Raw genomic sequence first — 14578 nt, 5'->3', positions numbered from 1 at the left:
CATGGGGTTGTGCACACCCTAAAGATGAGAGGCTCCACCTAAGAGCCCTAGCTTCACCCTGAGAGTCAGGGAGGCCTGGAGGTGTTGCCCAGGAAGAGGTAGAGACTGGGGAGAGTCAGGGAGGCCTAGAGGTATTCCCCAGGATGAGGTAGAGACTGGGGAGGCCCAGCTCAAAGGTCACCTGAAGAATGTCAGGGCACGTTCTCCCTGTCCTAAAGGCTCCTTGGCATCAAAAGAAAGGGATTTAAAGACCCCTAAGAAGCCAACACCCTGGTGTCCATCAGTAGGCGTCCAGGCACCTGGCCCTGTGGCTTAGGCACAGCCTGCTTTTCTTTCTCTTGCTCTCTTTACTGAACCACTTGGTTCTCCCCCCTGATTATTAATTCCTTCAGACTATGCCCCTGAGTTTTGTCCTCATCTCCTTCCTCTCACCTCCGTCACACTCCAGCCCACCTCCACTGCCAGGCCCCAGAGTCAAGTGAAGACCACGGCTGCCCCATCCCTCTGTCTGCTTCCCACTTGGCATTCCTCTCCCCAAACTGTCAGGTCTCCAGTGCCTTCAACCCTAGCCTCTAGGGCTCCGGTCCCTCTATTCCCTCAGCCCCATCCTTTCCTGCCTGTTCCAGGATCCAATTTCCTGGGTCCGGAACACCCAAGTTAATCTGATAAACTTGTTTGAGTCTGAATGCTAATGGGGGATGTGAGTCAATGGGAGGCATTTCTCCTGGGATCTTCTCAGGAGATTTCCACAAAGGTTGAAGTTCCCAAAACACCCACACGCAGGTCTGTGGACAGTACCGTGATCTCCCCACCTGTGACCTAGGTGACAACACCCCCACCCCACACCCTTCTCCTGGTCAGTCTTAGGTCCGGGTGGATCTTGTTGCTCCTGGGATTCTCCACACTGGGACTGGTCAGCAGCCCAGGGGGCAAAGTCTCAAATCATCGACCAGCAGAGAAGCCTCTCTTATCTCCCCCCTCCTCCCTCCCAGTTTCCCTTTCTCTTTCTGTCTTTCTTTCATAGCTTTCTTTGAAAATATCCCCATGAATTTGTTTTCAAGGTAAAAGGTTTTAAAAAGCTTTAATAAGTCCATTCTGTGGCTGTGGTAACATAAGGGCAGTTTCATCCATGTGTGGCTTTTGAGTCCGTCTAAATGACTGGATTAGAAATCTGGAAGGAGAGGATTCCCAACTGCTACTCAGCCCTTCCCACCGGAGCGCCGGGAGGGTCACTGAGAAACACGAGGAGCCCAGTAAACCTGGCCACACTTGGAAAAGAGAACCTGCCAGGAAACAGGACTCCAGTCCCTCCTCAGGCCATAGAGACTCCTCCCAGGTCCCCACAGGGCACTTCCCCCACATGTGTAAACATGGAGGGGCTCCAGGGAGCTGGCCCTGGCAGAGAGGAAAGGAGGGAGGGAAGGAGTCTCAACTCTGAGGCTCTCAGTCCAAAAGCTGCAGCGGCAGCCCTCGAATGGGACTTGGGGAAGGTGCCTCAGTTTTTCCATTTGTAAACCATGACACCCAAAGCTAACAGCCTCCCCAGGACTGGGGATGGCAAAGTCTTTTACGGACACCCACTTAGTCATTACTCATCAACCCCATGGGGTGGGTGGGTCCTGGTGTTAATTCCATTATAAAGAAAAAAAAAAACTAAGGCTTGGGGAGAGTCATCAGCCAAGGGTCCGATGGTGCCTCAGCACTGCAAACCCACGTCTGGCTGTTTTCCTGGGTGGCTTCTCTGAGGCTTTAGAGGAGCCCCCAGGTCTTATCCCCTCACAATGCAGACATCTTCCGGGGCTTCTCACCTCCATATGCTATTCTCCTAGCTGGCAGGTGAGAGGCAGAAAGAGGGTGAGCACATTTCCCTGGGTACTAAGTGGCCATACAGGCCAAACGGGAAGCTGGCCACTGGTAAGAACCATGCACGTGGACAAAAAGAATCCATGGACTTCCTGGCCACCATAACATATAACAGAGTAAAGTTCCCCCATCTGTAAAGGGAGGGCCAATTCGCCTGCCTTACAGGGCTGGCATGAAGATGAAACAGCTACGGAAGAGCTCCTAGGACAACGTCAGGCACACGATTTACTCCTTCTGCAGTGGCAAAGTCCCTCCTCGTCTCTTGGAAAGGGCCGGCTCTGAGAAGCAGGAGGGGCTGTGTATGGTCTTGCAATTGGAACCCCACCAGTCGAGAATTCATCCCTGAGGCCAAGAACAACCTGCCACCGTGCCTCTTCTCTGGGCTACCTTTCTCCCTTCTTATTTCCTCTCTTCTCTCCCCATCTCAAATGCCCCATCACAATGAGTGATAATATGACACTAGGCTTTAATACATGAATCTGAGAAAAGCTCTTTGCTTCCTGCCTGTCACAAACTGAGCAGCTTTCCTCTTCCATATCCTTCCACCATGATGTTCTGTCTCACCTTGGGCCCAGATCTATAAACCGAACCTCTGAATCCATGAGCCAAAATCAATTTCTCCTCCTCTAAGTTATTATTGTCAGGTCTTTTAGTCATAGAGGGGAAAAGCTGACTAATTAAGAAATTGATGTTGAGAAGTGGGGTCATGGCTGTGACTAACCCGGCCATGTGGTTGGGAAACATTTGGGACTGGTTTGTAAGAGGATTTTGGAAAAGTCTGGAGATGCAGGATGGAGAAGCCTTAGAATATGGTAAGCAGAGCTTAACGGGCAATTCTGGTGGAAGCCTAGAAGATCCAAATGCCAATGGGACTGGGGACAGTAAAGACTGGGTTCGTCAGAACTCTATTGGAAATTGGAGTAAAGGCCATTTGTGTTGAATTTTGACAAAGAAGTTCTCTATATTTTGCTCATGTCCTGAGCCTTTCTGTGAGACTAAATTTAAAGGTGGTGGACTAATTACTCTGGTAGAGGAAATTTCAAGGTAGCATGGCATTCAGGCAGTGGCATGGCTATGGCTGGTGGGTTTTAACCAAGTTCACTATGAGAATCAAAAGCAGAAAGCAGAGTAAAAAGATTTGAAAATCTTGCAACTTAGCCAGAAACTTGCATGTAAAATTGGGGCCAAGGGAGGTGTTTGTTGAAGATATTTCAGGCACTAAAAGTGCAAAGCATATAGAGACAACAGGAAAGAGACTGGAGGGTGTCTCAGGAACTGGCAAGGCCATGCCCATCAGGCTCAAGGGTGTAAAATTTAAACTTCCTTTGAGAAGAGATCATGTGGTCCCCTGCTTGCACAGGGGTCCCTAGGAAGCTATGTCACCATGCTCAGCTCCGGAGGTACTCAGAAGCCACTGCAGACATTATTTTAGTCAACTTTTTCACCACTGTGTCTAAAAGAACTGACAAGAAAAATTTTAGAGGAGGAAAAGTTTATTTAGAGCTCAGAGATTCAGAGGTGGAACATCATGGTGCAAGGGTGTGACAAAGGAAAGCAACTCAGAACATGGCACGAAGAAAGCAGAGAGAGAGAGAGTTCCACTCACCAGGGACAAAATATAAAAATCAACGTCAGCATATAGTGACCTATCTCCTGGAGCCATACTACCCCTCAGTTAATCCCTGTCTGTGGATTAATCCACTGATTAAGCTGCAGCTCTCAGAATCATTTCATCTCTGACTCCTCTTGCATTGTCTCACTATGAGCTTTTGAAGGGCCCCTCATATTTCAACCATAACAGCCTGGATCCCAGCAGGCTTGATACTGCTTGAGATGGTGGCAGACCTTGGCATCAACCATGTGATTCTGGTTCTACAGGAAAACAGGATGCTGGGGTTAGTGGGTCACAGAGGCTTCCTCCAAGATTTCAAAGGGAGGCCTGGAAGGCTGGGCAATGTGTAGCAGGGTCAGAGTCCTTGAAGACAGTCCCTGGGATGGCAATGCATGGAGCTGTGAGACAGAAGCCAAGGCCGCGTGGAGACCCCTAAAATTAAAGGGATGCCAGGAAATGGAAGGTCTGCCCAGGAAGCCGTAGGAACTGAGCAGAGAGGAACCAAGAGATAAGCCATATTGATGGCAACCGGAAAGACCATAGGGGTGGAGCCACAGAACCCCTGGAGAGAACATCATGTGCCATGTGCCCGGATGTGGGAGGTGGGGCTATTGAACTTTTTTTGCCCAGATGAATTTTATCTTGCTTTGGTTCCATCCTTTCTTTCTGTATCCTATTTTCCCCTTTTGAACTGGAAATATTTACTCTGTGCCACTGTATTTTTGGATATGTGTAACTTGCTTTTTATCTTGACAGGGGCTCATAGTCAGATGAGATTTTGGACTTGGACTTTTGTCAAGGCTGAAACTGTTAAGACTATGGGGACTCTTAGAAGTAGACTAACTGTCTTTTGCTCATTGCCATGAGCTTTTGGGAGCCAGGGACAGAATTTTATGGTTTAGATAAGTGATGTCCCCCAAAAGCTCATGTGTCAGACAATGCAAGAAAGTTCAGAGGTTAAATTATTCATTCATAATACATGTAACCTAATCAGTTGATTAATTCACCAATAGGGATTAACTGGGTGGTAACTGTAGGCAGATAGGGCGTGGCTTCAGGAGACAGGTCGCTGTGGACATGACTTTGGAGGTTATAGTTTGTTCTTGATGAGTGGATCACTCTCTGTCTCTCAGTCTCTCGGTTTCTCTTTCTCTGTCTCCCTCTCCCTCTCTCTCTGCTTTCCCGCTATCATGAACTGAGCAACTTTCCTCTACTACACTCTTCCACCATGATGTTCTGCCTCATCTATGGAGTCAGCCAACCATGGACTGAACCTCTGAAATCAAGAATCAAAATAAACTAAATTTTTTCTCCCAAGAAAGAAAGAATCCGAGAGGAGACCACAGATTTAGAGTAGACAAGGTGTGTTTAGTGACAGGATGGAGTGGTCTTTAGGGAGGCAAGGGCTCAGGTCATTGAGGGGAGGAAAGGTAGATGACACTGAGAGACCCACAGGTGAATGCTCACAAGTTGAGGACACATGTGCAGCATGTGCACATGCAGATGCACTTACTTGCACATACATGCATGCTCCAGCCAGGTGATTTGGCAGGCCATACCTCTGGCAGCAGGAGTCTTAGCAAATGAAGCCCAACAGGCAACCTGTTCATGCAGCCTACAACTCCAGGAAATGCTTCCCTCTCAGAGGCTCTTTTGAAAAGGAACAATCTATAGTTGAAATATATATTGCAATGTCTGACATCTGTATACATAGATGCTCTGCAGACCAGCCCCCTTCACCTGTCCTCTGGCCTCCACAGGTGCCCCTGAAGCATCCCCAAGAACTCCACACTTTGAAAAACACAACCTTAAACCAAAGAAGGAAGAAAAGCAGCACATGGGGGTGGGAGACGGCAGGACTGTGGCCAACCGTCCGATCCCACAATGTGGGCAGCTGCGGGCAGCTCTGGAGTTAGGTTGGCTGAGTCTCTACTGACTTGGTGGAGTCCCTGAACCAGTGCTGGGCTGTCACCTCCACATCTCTTGCCTTGTGGGAGGCTAATGGTCCCTTGCTGTGTGTAGACCACCACAGTGGGATTTTCTGTCACATGCAAGCCAACTCAGGCCTTAAGCAATCCACCACACAATCCATTCTCTCCGGCCTTCTGCCTGCAGGCTGACCTCCCGCTCTGGTGCTCCTTCCCCAGGCCAGTTGGTGAGTTGACAGCATTTACTCCCTTCTCCAAGCAACTCAATCAACATGCTTTCCCGTCTGATTCATTGCAGCATGCCCCAGCATCAGATCTGTGCTTGTCCCACAGTAGGCACCCATGGGGACCTCTGAGGCAGACAAATGCCTGACCTCAGCAGCCAGGTATTGTCCCCATGGTCCCATGGCTGCTCAGCCCCCATCTCGTCCCTGACCCCTCACCCCTCACCCACCTCATATTTCTTATTGTCTGGGGAAGATCTCTATTTGGTTGACCTTCCAACCTCCACAAGGAAACTTGTCCAAAGCAGAGCTTGTTATCCTCCCTTCCAAACCAGAGCCCTTCCCAACTTCCTGGTTACCGCTGGCAGCACGATTGGCCTTGGAACCTCACAGTCATCCCTCTTCATTTTTCTCTTCTCTTGGCATTTACTCCCTCCCTGAATCTCGCCTGTTCTTTGTCAGTAAGGTCTCCAGCCTTGGTGCCCTCTGACCCAGGTGCCCTCCAACCCAGGCTCGGCTCTCTCTGCTGGGACCTTGGGGCCATTGCTTTGCACCAACACAGTCAAGAGCAGCTGACACCAGCCCCCCGCCCCCAGGGTGTTCAAAAGTGAGTGGGGTCTGCACATCGTGAGCACTGGGTGGGTGTGAGATGAGGGGCAAGGGTGGTCCTGCACCCCCTTGTCCTTGAGGAGAGAGGGCCTTGTCTGATGTACCTCCCCAGGAATAGTTAAAGAAGATTCGGAGAAGGATCTGGGGCCTCCTGAATTCCCCATGTGTGTTTCCTCCCCCAAAGCAGTCTGGAGAGTTTCCCATCCACTAACCCACCCCATCATTCTTCTCCCTGCCTCCTGATCTGGGCTACCCTCACTAAGTGGCATCCACATGACAGCTGGAGAAGGGCCTGTGACAGGGGATCACCGGTGGGCTCTGCAGCCTGCCTTCAGGAGCAGACAGGCCCAGCCCCCTCAGCCATCCAGCTTATTCCTCCACCTCTCCAGAAAGCTCTTCAGAGCCTCCTGCCTTCCTCAGCATGTGTCCTGGAATTGCTCTTCCAAATAAATGGATAAATGACTAAAAGGGAAAGGCAAGACAAGTCTTCATATGGGCAAAGCAGGCTGTTGTCATTGCCACCTTCCACCCTCAGCCCACTCTAATCCTACAAAAAGTGCTTTGCACGTGCAGAACTCAGGGGGTGGGGGTGGGTGTCCACCTTAGCATGGTGGGTGGCATAAGGTGACCCAGATGAGCCTTTGGGCCTCTGTATCCAGCACCCCTCAGAGTCTATGTGTCTTGTGAGAAGCAAAGAAGTTTCCTGAGAAAACAACGTGGAGCTTGAACATGTTCAGACACTTCCAGTGACATGAACAGGGTCTTCATGGAGAGCATCTGGCAGTGAGGGACTTTACAACAAGTGACCCATCATGGGGACCAGTCTGAAGCCAGAACTGGGCCATGGAGGAAAGGACTGCAGAGAGTGAGGGCAGCTGGCCCAGCCTGTGGCCCAGAGGTCCCTCTGCAGGGGGGCAGTGTGTGCCTTCAAGCTGAAGGGCTGCAGCATCTCTGCATCCAACATCTCTGAGTCCAGCATCTCTGCACCCGGTGAAGGAGTGGCGGGGCAGAGAGGAGCCATCCCCCACACACCCCACTTAGCAGCTATTCCTAATGGCTCTCCAGAGCAAGGGGTAGTGGCCACTCTTGAAAAGGCAGCCTGAGCAGAGTGGAGATGCAGACACAGCCCAGGAGCAAAAGGGGTCAGAGATGAGGGGAGCAGTGACTGCTGAGAGCATCGCGACCTCCCCTGGGGAAGTGAAAAGAAAGTGATAACAAGGGCCCGTGCTCCCAGACACGACCTCTCCAGTCCTGCCAACCAGTTCCCAGTGACCCCGTCCTACCCACAGGCGGGGAGGCGAAGGAGAAGTGGGGTTACCCAAAGAATCCTCCAGTGTGAGGGACGGCAGGTCCAGAGCCTGTTCCCAAGCACCAGCCCAGTCAAGCAGGCCAAGGACAGGCGGTGTCTCCCGGAAGACACCGGTTGAGACTGGATGAAGGGGGAGGAAGGGACAGCAGCCCAACCCTGGGGTCCACTCCGCCCAGCCGGAGCCAGCAAGGAGTTAGAGTAGGTCCTAAAATAGTGGAAGCCCTAAAGGACAATGACCCCAAGTCCTCCTCGTTCACTAATGGACAGGAATGGGCTTTTCACCAAAGAAAACAACTTGAAGTAGCATTTGGATGGTAGCAACCCAGAAGGCCACCGGCGGACACATCAGCCCATGTGGTTCTCAGAATGTTTTCACAAGATAAGGCTGTCCTCACTTTGAAACAAAGAAATAAAGGCCCCGAGATAGTAGGCACCAGGCCCAAGGTCCCCTGGCCCATTTCACTCTGTGTTGGGCTGTGCTCTGCTGAAGCAGGTGGCGGGAGTGAAGGGAGGGACTGGCCTCAGATGTCAACTTGGTAGAGCACACAGCCAGTCCATAAGAGAAAATCCATAAGAGCACACTTGGGCCACGTGAGATGTCAGTAACTATCACCATGTACAGGCCGAGCGGGTCTTTACAGGTGAGAAAATCTTGCAAAAAAAGGGGAGAAATTGAAGATTTGGGAAAATTGGGTATGTATGGCCAGCATTTGGTGTGCATCAGAGTTCTTTGAAATGACAGGTGGGTAGGCTCCACCCATAAACCCCAGGAATTGCCCCAGCTGCCCAGGTGCTGCGTGAGATGGTTTGGGAGCTTGTGGTCTGGACTGTAACTCACTGTGATTTACAATTTCCTAAACAGATAATGGTAACTAATTCATAAATTCCCACGTTCTCTGCTCAACATCCTGTTTCTTTCAATGACAGTCATGGATCAGCACTTGGCCATGCCGTGTACGTGTCTTCTGGTTGAATCCTCAGAAGATCTCGGTGGGGCTAGCATTATCACACTCACTTTTTAGAAGTAGGACCTCAAGTTCAGAGAGGTGGGGTAAGTCAGTTAAAGACGCGTTGTTAAGATGTGGCAAAGCGAGGCTCTGAGCCCAGCATGCCCTGCTCCCAGCTGTGCTCTCTCCACTGTAGCCACGATGTTCCTCTGTTGTAAGAGGTGCCCAGGGGCTGGGCTGGGAGGTGCAGGAAGGGTCTCAGCCCACGTGTGCACACTGCTCACCTCCGCGGCAATCAGAGACGCTGAAGAAGAAGCTGGTGAGCAGGTGAGGAGCATGCAGGGGCTCAGTACCCTGTAGAAGAAACAGGGAGCCCAACAGCAGAACTAGGAGAGATAAGGGGGAGAGAGAACCGGGTTAGGAAGGGAAGAGCATCTGCAGGGAGGGAGGCCGGCTCTGGAACTGGGAAGAGGGGAACTGAGGCAGGTGCTATGGCGGGGAAGCTGGTGGAAAGAGAAGAAGGAAACTTCTGGAAGAAGGGGAGCTTGGGCAAAGCCACGGCAAGTGGGGAACGAGAACAAGAGCCAGGGAGAGAAGGACGTAGAGAGGGCAGCAGAGGGCGAAGAGAGAGAAAGGGACACAAGGAATGGCTCTATTAAGTCAGACGGAGCCCATGCTCCAACCAGTGACCCTCAGAAACCCTCTGGGATTCAAGCCTCCTTCGAATTTTGATCCAAAACCTTTTCATATCCTAAAAAATTATTTAGAAATATGCTGTCCAAGAGCATTTTCTTGTGTGGACTCTAGCTATCAAGGTTCATCATGTTACATATATAGAAGACAGTTACAATTTGTATTTATGAATCGTTTATAAATAACAATAAGCCCCTTGGGGTTAACAAAGATAACATTTTCATATTTTCAAAAACAGTGAGCCAGGGTGATTTTCATACATGTTTGCACAGTCTGGCTTAGTAGTCACCACGGGATGCTGCTATCTGCATCTGCATTGGGTGTTGGGATGTTTTGGTCAAAGTATATTGGACAAAATCTAGCTTCAAACAGACATGGAATTGGAAAAGGGAGGAATGTGTCAATCACCTTCTCAGATAATTACAGAAGTTTTTCTCTGAAGCTATCTCAGAATTCAACAAATGGCAGTTTATTTTTTTATTGCTTTTTAATTTGGGTGGGGGGCACCGGGGATTGAACCCAGGGGTTTACGCACTGAGCCACATCCCCAGCCATTTTTATTTTTTATTTTGAGAGAGGGTCTAAGTTACTTAGGGCCTCACTAAGTTACCGAGCCTGGCTTTGAACTTGAGATCCTCCTGCCTCAGCCTCCTGAGATGCTGCAATTATAGGTGTGCCCCAACATGCACAGCAAGTGCAGTTCCTTAGGGGCTTGTGGCAGTGTGAGTCTGAAGCCACATCAATATGTTTCTGTTCTCCCCCTGCCTTGCGCCTTGAGTGAGTGCTTCACCAGCTATAATTTCCAACATTGTGCATTCATAGGTCACTTGGAAAACGAGGGTTCCTGGGGCTATGCAGATCACCCCCCTGCACAGCAGAAAACCCACTGCACACTCAGGGGCGAAGGATAAAGCAAAGACAAACGACTCTGAAACTGCATTGACCTCCCAGACCCCCTGAGAAGGTCTCAGGGAGTCCAAGGGTCCCGCATGTACTCTGAGAATCACTGCTGTGTGTCTGTGATAAAGAGCATCCTGAGCTGGGCATCAGACAAGCCAGGAGCCAGCTCTGCTGTGAGGTCTTATTAGCGTGGGCACATGGGAACTCTCTGGGCCCCCGCAGCCAAGCTGGGATTGCTTAGCAACTCCCCTTTCTTTCCTCCCTCTGTGACAGACAGCTCCATCTACTTTTCAAATTGCCACCTATCAGTCCTTCCTCTACTTGGAGGCCCCTCCCCTACATCCCCAATTTCTCCTAAGCCAAATGTATCTCCCCCTCAGCCCTCCACTGCTTGCGTTGCCTTCATTCGGATCTTTCTTGAGGATCTTATCTCCCTCGGCCCAGAGTTAAAATGCCCAGAGTGCTTGCCCAGCACCCCCAGCTGTCTCCCACCCCAACTGTGAGTCCCTGGAGAGCAGAGAACACCAGGTCCTGTTCATATCTGTGCCTCCACCAGCCACTGTGCCTGACACCGAGTAGACACCCCATGGAAGTGGAATTAATTGGTCAGCACATTTCAGGAAGCTCTATCTGTAAGGTTGGATGGATATTTATGGGCAAAGAGGCTGGGAAGAGGTGACCGGGAGGTGAAGGGAGAAGACTGGAAATAATGATAAGACTGATGGGAAGGGACACAGGGAGAGGTCAGAGTGTGCACCTGTGGGCCCGGGAGTGAGATGAAGAGACGGGGTGTGACTGGTGCTGAGATTACAGGATTGCAGGTGCTTGACAAGTGGCATTCCACTAAGTTAATAAGATGCCACTTGGGATGAAAATCCTTAGATGGTGGCAGATAGGGGAACAGTCCTGATGGTGACTAGGGGTGGCATTAAAGGGTGACAGGAAACCGGACCCCTTCGGCCTCACCTCCAGATCTCTCCCTTCAGGGTGCCAGGGTGGGGCTTTCCCAGAATCCCCCTCCCGGGCTCCCAGAAGCCCTTGCCCCCTCCCACACATCTGGTAAGGACAGAGCCCACATGAGGCCGGAGTGGAAAAGAGCAGGACACCCGGAGCTTGGGCTTTTTTCTCTTCAAATATTTGCCGAGAGGGAGTGTGGCAGGAACTCAAGGAACACGGTGCTTATTGCTCACACTACATTAAAATTCAGATTGGCTTGTGCAGTATCCCTGGCATAACTGCTCTGTGCTGATATTTTTATAACTCTTAATATCAAACAAATTGCCTCTTCACTGAGACAGTTTAATGTGACGGGGGCTGTGCCCGCCAGCTTCCTCACGCTGGTCCCATAAAGATCACCCTTCTGTTACTGGGGACAGAGGAGCCATGAATTTCCTATCAAAAATATGGCTGGGTTATGCAGAGTAAATCTTGAGCCGAATTAAAAGGATTGGGGTGTTTTAATTTCTTTTCTCTCCCTCCACACCCGCTACCACATCTTTTCTTACTCAATAAAATGAGGTGGGGATCTACAGGCTGAATCAACTATGAGTCATCTGTTTTAGGCTGAGGTCTCTGTTTCTGTCCTGTTCTGGCTCTTCTCTGCTGGTCAGTAGATCTCTTTGCCCCTGGTCCCCTCCTATCTCCACCAGATCCCACCTCTCTCCTTCATGATCTCAATGCAAAAGATATTTGGATGTATTTTTTTTTCTTAGCAAATCCCCACCAATTTCAGAATCAGGACTCTTCTCCTCTTTGGTCTCCCTTTCCTCCAGTGGCAGCTGGGCAGTAGCACGGATTAAAGCCGAATGCTAAAACATTCCTTTCCAAGCTGGATCCATCCAAGATCCCTGATTCCTACACAGGGAGAAAAAAGACTGTTGATTCGACAGCTTTTTCTCCCTTTCGTTTAGAAATCAAACACCTAGACAAGTACCAGTCAGAAGAATCCATTTGAGATAGTAACTACTCTGAAACCAAGTTGGTGTAAGTCACCTCAAAGCAAAGAAATACACATTTTACTGACGTGAGACACTTTATTATAGGTCATTCAGAATTTCTATTTCTGAATGTCAGAAACAGTTATGGACTCCACCCCACACTGAGCCTCCCAGAGCTGCTTGGCGACCCAAGACACTCAAGTTTAGAGCAAGTGATGTAAGGTGTCCTCAAAGGGTTCAAGAAATAGATTGATTGGAAGGGTCATGACAGTAGATATCTAAGTATAATATTTGCACATTTTCTTTCATTTACAATAAAAGTGCTGGTGGTGACAAATAACAAATGCTCAAAGTGTCTTGCCTCATCGTCTAGACTCCTGAGACCCATCTGCTCCACACTGACAGCCAGAAAGACAGACAGGTGAACTCCAGTCCCCCATCTTTGTTTTCCAAGGCAGGTGGACCTCCATGTCAAAATTGCCATCCATCTGTGTGCAGCCACACATTTTCACTTTTCCCCCGATATCTTTATACCTCAAATCCCCATTTTCTTCTCAGCCCCATGTTACTAGACACTCTTCATACTGAAATTTTCCCATGATCCCACCACTTTCAAGTTTCCCATTTTAATACTCTCTGAAATCAGCATCACCACAGAACATAATGACACCAGTCAGAGGCAAGGCCACCTTTTCTTACAATTTGGCACACATTTTAGGTATAAATGTCTTACAAAGATTCAAAATGAATAACCATTTTCTTCAAAGACCGTATCTCTTTTCATTCTTAAAGCACATCCTTGCTTCCAGAACATTCTCAAATTGCCATGGCTAGCAGATCAGAGAGGTCTTTGAAAGCATACAAAGTTCTAGAAAGGCTGGTCCAGGCTTGGAATTCAGATTGTCAACTACTCTATTCAAAATGCCACATCTTGTCCTTAGGAAGCCAGGGAGGGGCAGAAATCACTGTTTATGTCACTGTGATAAAAATGGAAATGATTTGGCAAAGGCTAAGTTTACACATCTTTATTATAGCAAAATTTTAGAAACAATCAAGATGAACAAAATATGTGCCTTGTTAAAAATAATTTGTGGAACATATAACAATAAAATGCCACACTTATTTAAAATTGTTTTCAAAGAAGTATTTTAAATGATTTGTAAAAGGTATTTACAATATAATGCCAAAAAACTAAAACATCAAAATGTTTATAATATGATCATGACTTTAAATATATATGTCTTTTGAGACTTAGAATAAATATCAAGATATCAGCAGCAGAATAACAGGTGATTTTTTTTTTTCTTTTTACAGTGCTGGGGATGGAACCCAGGGCCTCGGGCATGCTGAGGGCGGCTCTACTCCTGAGCTGCACTCTAACCCCTTTATTTTCTTCCGTTATTTATTTATTTTTTTGTGGTGCTGAGGATTGAACCCAGGGCTTCGCACATGCTGGACGTGCGCTCTACCGCTGAGCCACAACCCTAGTTTGCTCATCTCTGTGAACTTCAGGATTGTCAGAGGAGTTCAACCTCCGCTGAGCAGGGCCTGAGGCTTCCTGAGCGAGGCTGGAGTCGGTGCTGCCTCCTGAACCCCTGGGGAGCCTGCAAGCAGGTGCGAGCTCTACCGCGGTCCCAAGGGACTAGGGAGGCTAAAGCAGTCTGGCCTCGGGAACCGGGCTGCCCGGCGTCCACCCTCCCGCCGCCATGCCCTGGACCCCCACCCACTGGGCGCTCAGCCTTCCCAACCGCCTGCGCAGTGCGGCCTCCTGCAGGCCACCTCCAGGACCTGCTGTGCCACCCATCTGTTGCGTGCGCCTTACTCGAGGTCTCTGCCCTGGTCGCGCCCGTCCGGGGGCAGGGAGCGCCGCGCCCTGCTCGAGGCTCTTCTGGGGCCGGCGTCCCCGGAGTCCGCAGCAGATGGGGCGGCCCCGCGGGGCGCACGTGGATGCCTTCCCAGGAGGAAGCGTGCGCCATCCTGCGCCATCCGCTCTCGCGCCGCCATCCAGGGCTTTCTTCCCCCAGTGAGTCTCTTAATTTTGCTCATTTATCTTAAAGAGCTCCGTAAGCGCCATGGGCTCCGGCAGGGCCGGCACGGGGGCTCCGACACCGACCCCCACGCCTGCCTCCCAGAGGAGCCATCCAGCACCGACCAAATCTCATTTTCCTACAAATAGTTTGTCAGAAGCAGCAGGGCAAGTAATAAATCACCCAGAGCCGGGCGCACGGGAAGGGCGGCTGCAGGGGCGGGGCGTGGGCGCAGCTGGGGCTCGGGGAGGAGGCTCGGGCTATCCAGCCGATCCAGCAGAGGAGGAGACAAAGGGAAGGCGGCAGGAGGAGAGGAAGGGAGAAGCTGGGGCAGGTGCCCGGGAGCTGCGGGGAAGCGGGTCAGGGTAGGAGAGCAGCGGAGGCGCTGGGGCAAACAGCAGGGAATGAATGGGAAAGCAGAGACGGACCAAGACGCCCTGAGAAAATGAATCCAAGGGATGCTAACAATGAGGAAAGAGCTGTCTGGTAGAGGGGCCGACCCCAGGAAGGACGGTGGGCGATGCTTCAT

At 50.2% G+C, this 14578-nt stretch overlaps 1 long non-coding RNA gene across 1 annotated transcript in view; it reads right to left on the bottom strand.

Moving 5' to 3' along the window:
- The window catches only part of LOC308633023, a 63526-nt gene extending 49289 nt beyond the window's left edge, over positions 1 to 14237 (bottom strand). Inside the window, exon 1 of the long non-coding RNA XR_014018682.1 lies at positions 13845 to 14237. This is a non-coding gene — a long non-coding RNA (uncharacterized lncRNA). The remainder of the gene's footprint in view (positions 1 to 13844) is intronic.
- Between the last annotated feature and the right edge of the window lie 341 nt (positions 14238 to 14578).

The sequence above is a fragment of the Spermophilus citellus genome, assembly GCF_964194105.1.
Source record: "Spermophilus citellus genome assembly, chromosome: 13".
Classification (NCBI taxonomy): Eukaryota; Metazoa; Chordata; class Mammalia; order Rodentia; family Sciuridae; genus Spermophilus; species Spermophilus citellus.
This window is presented reverse-complemented; position numbering and strand designations above follow the sequence as displayed.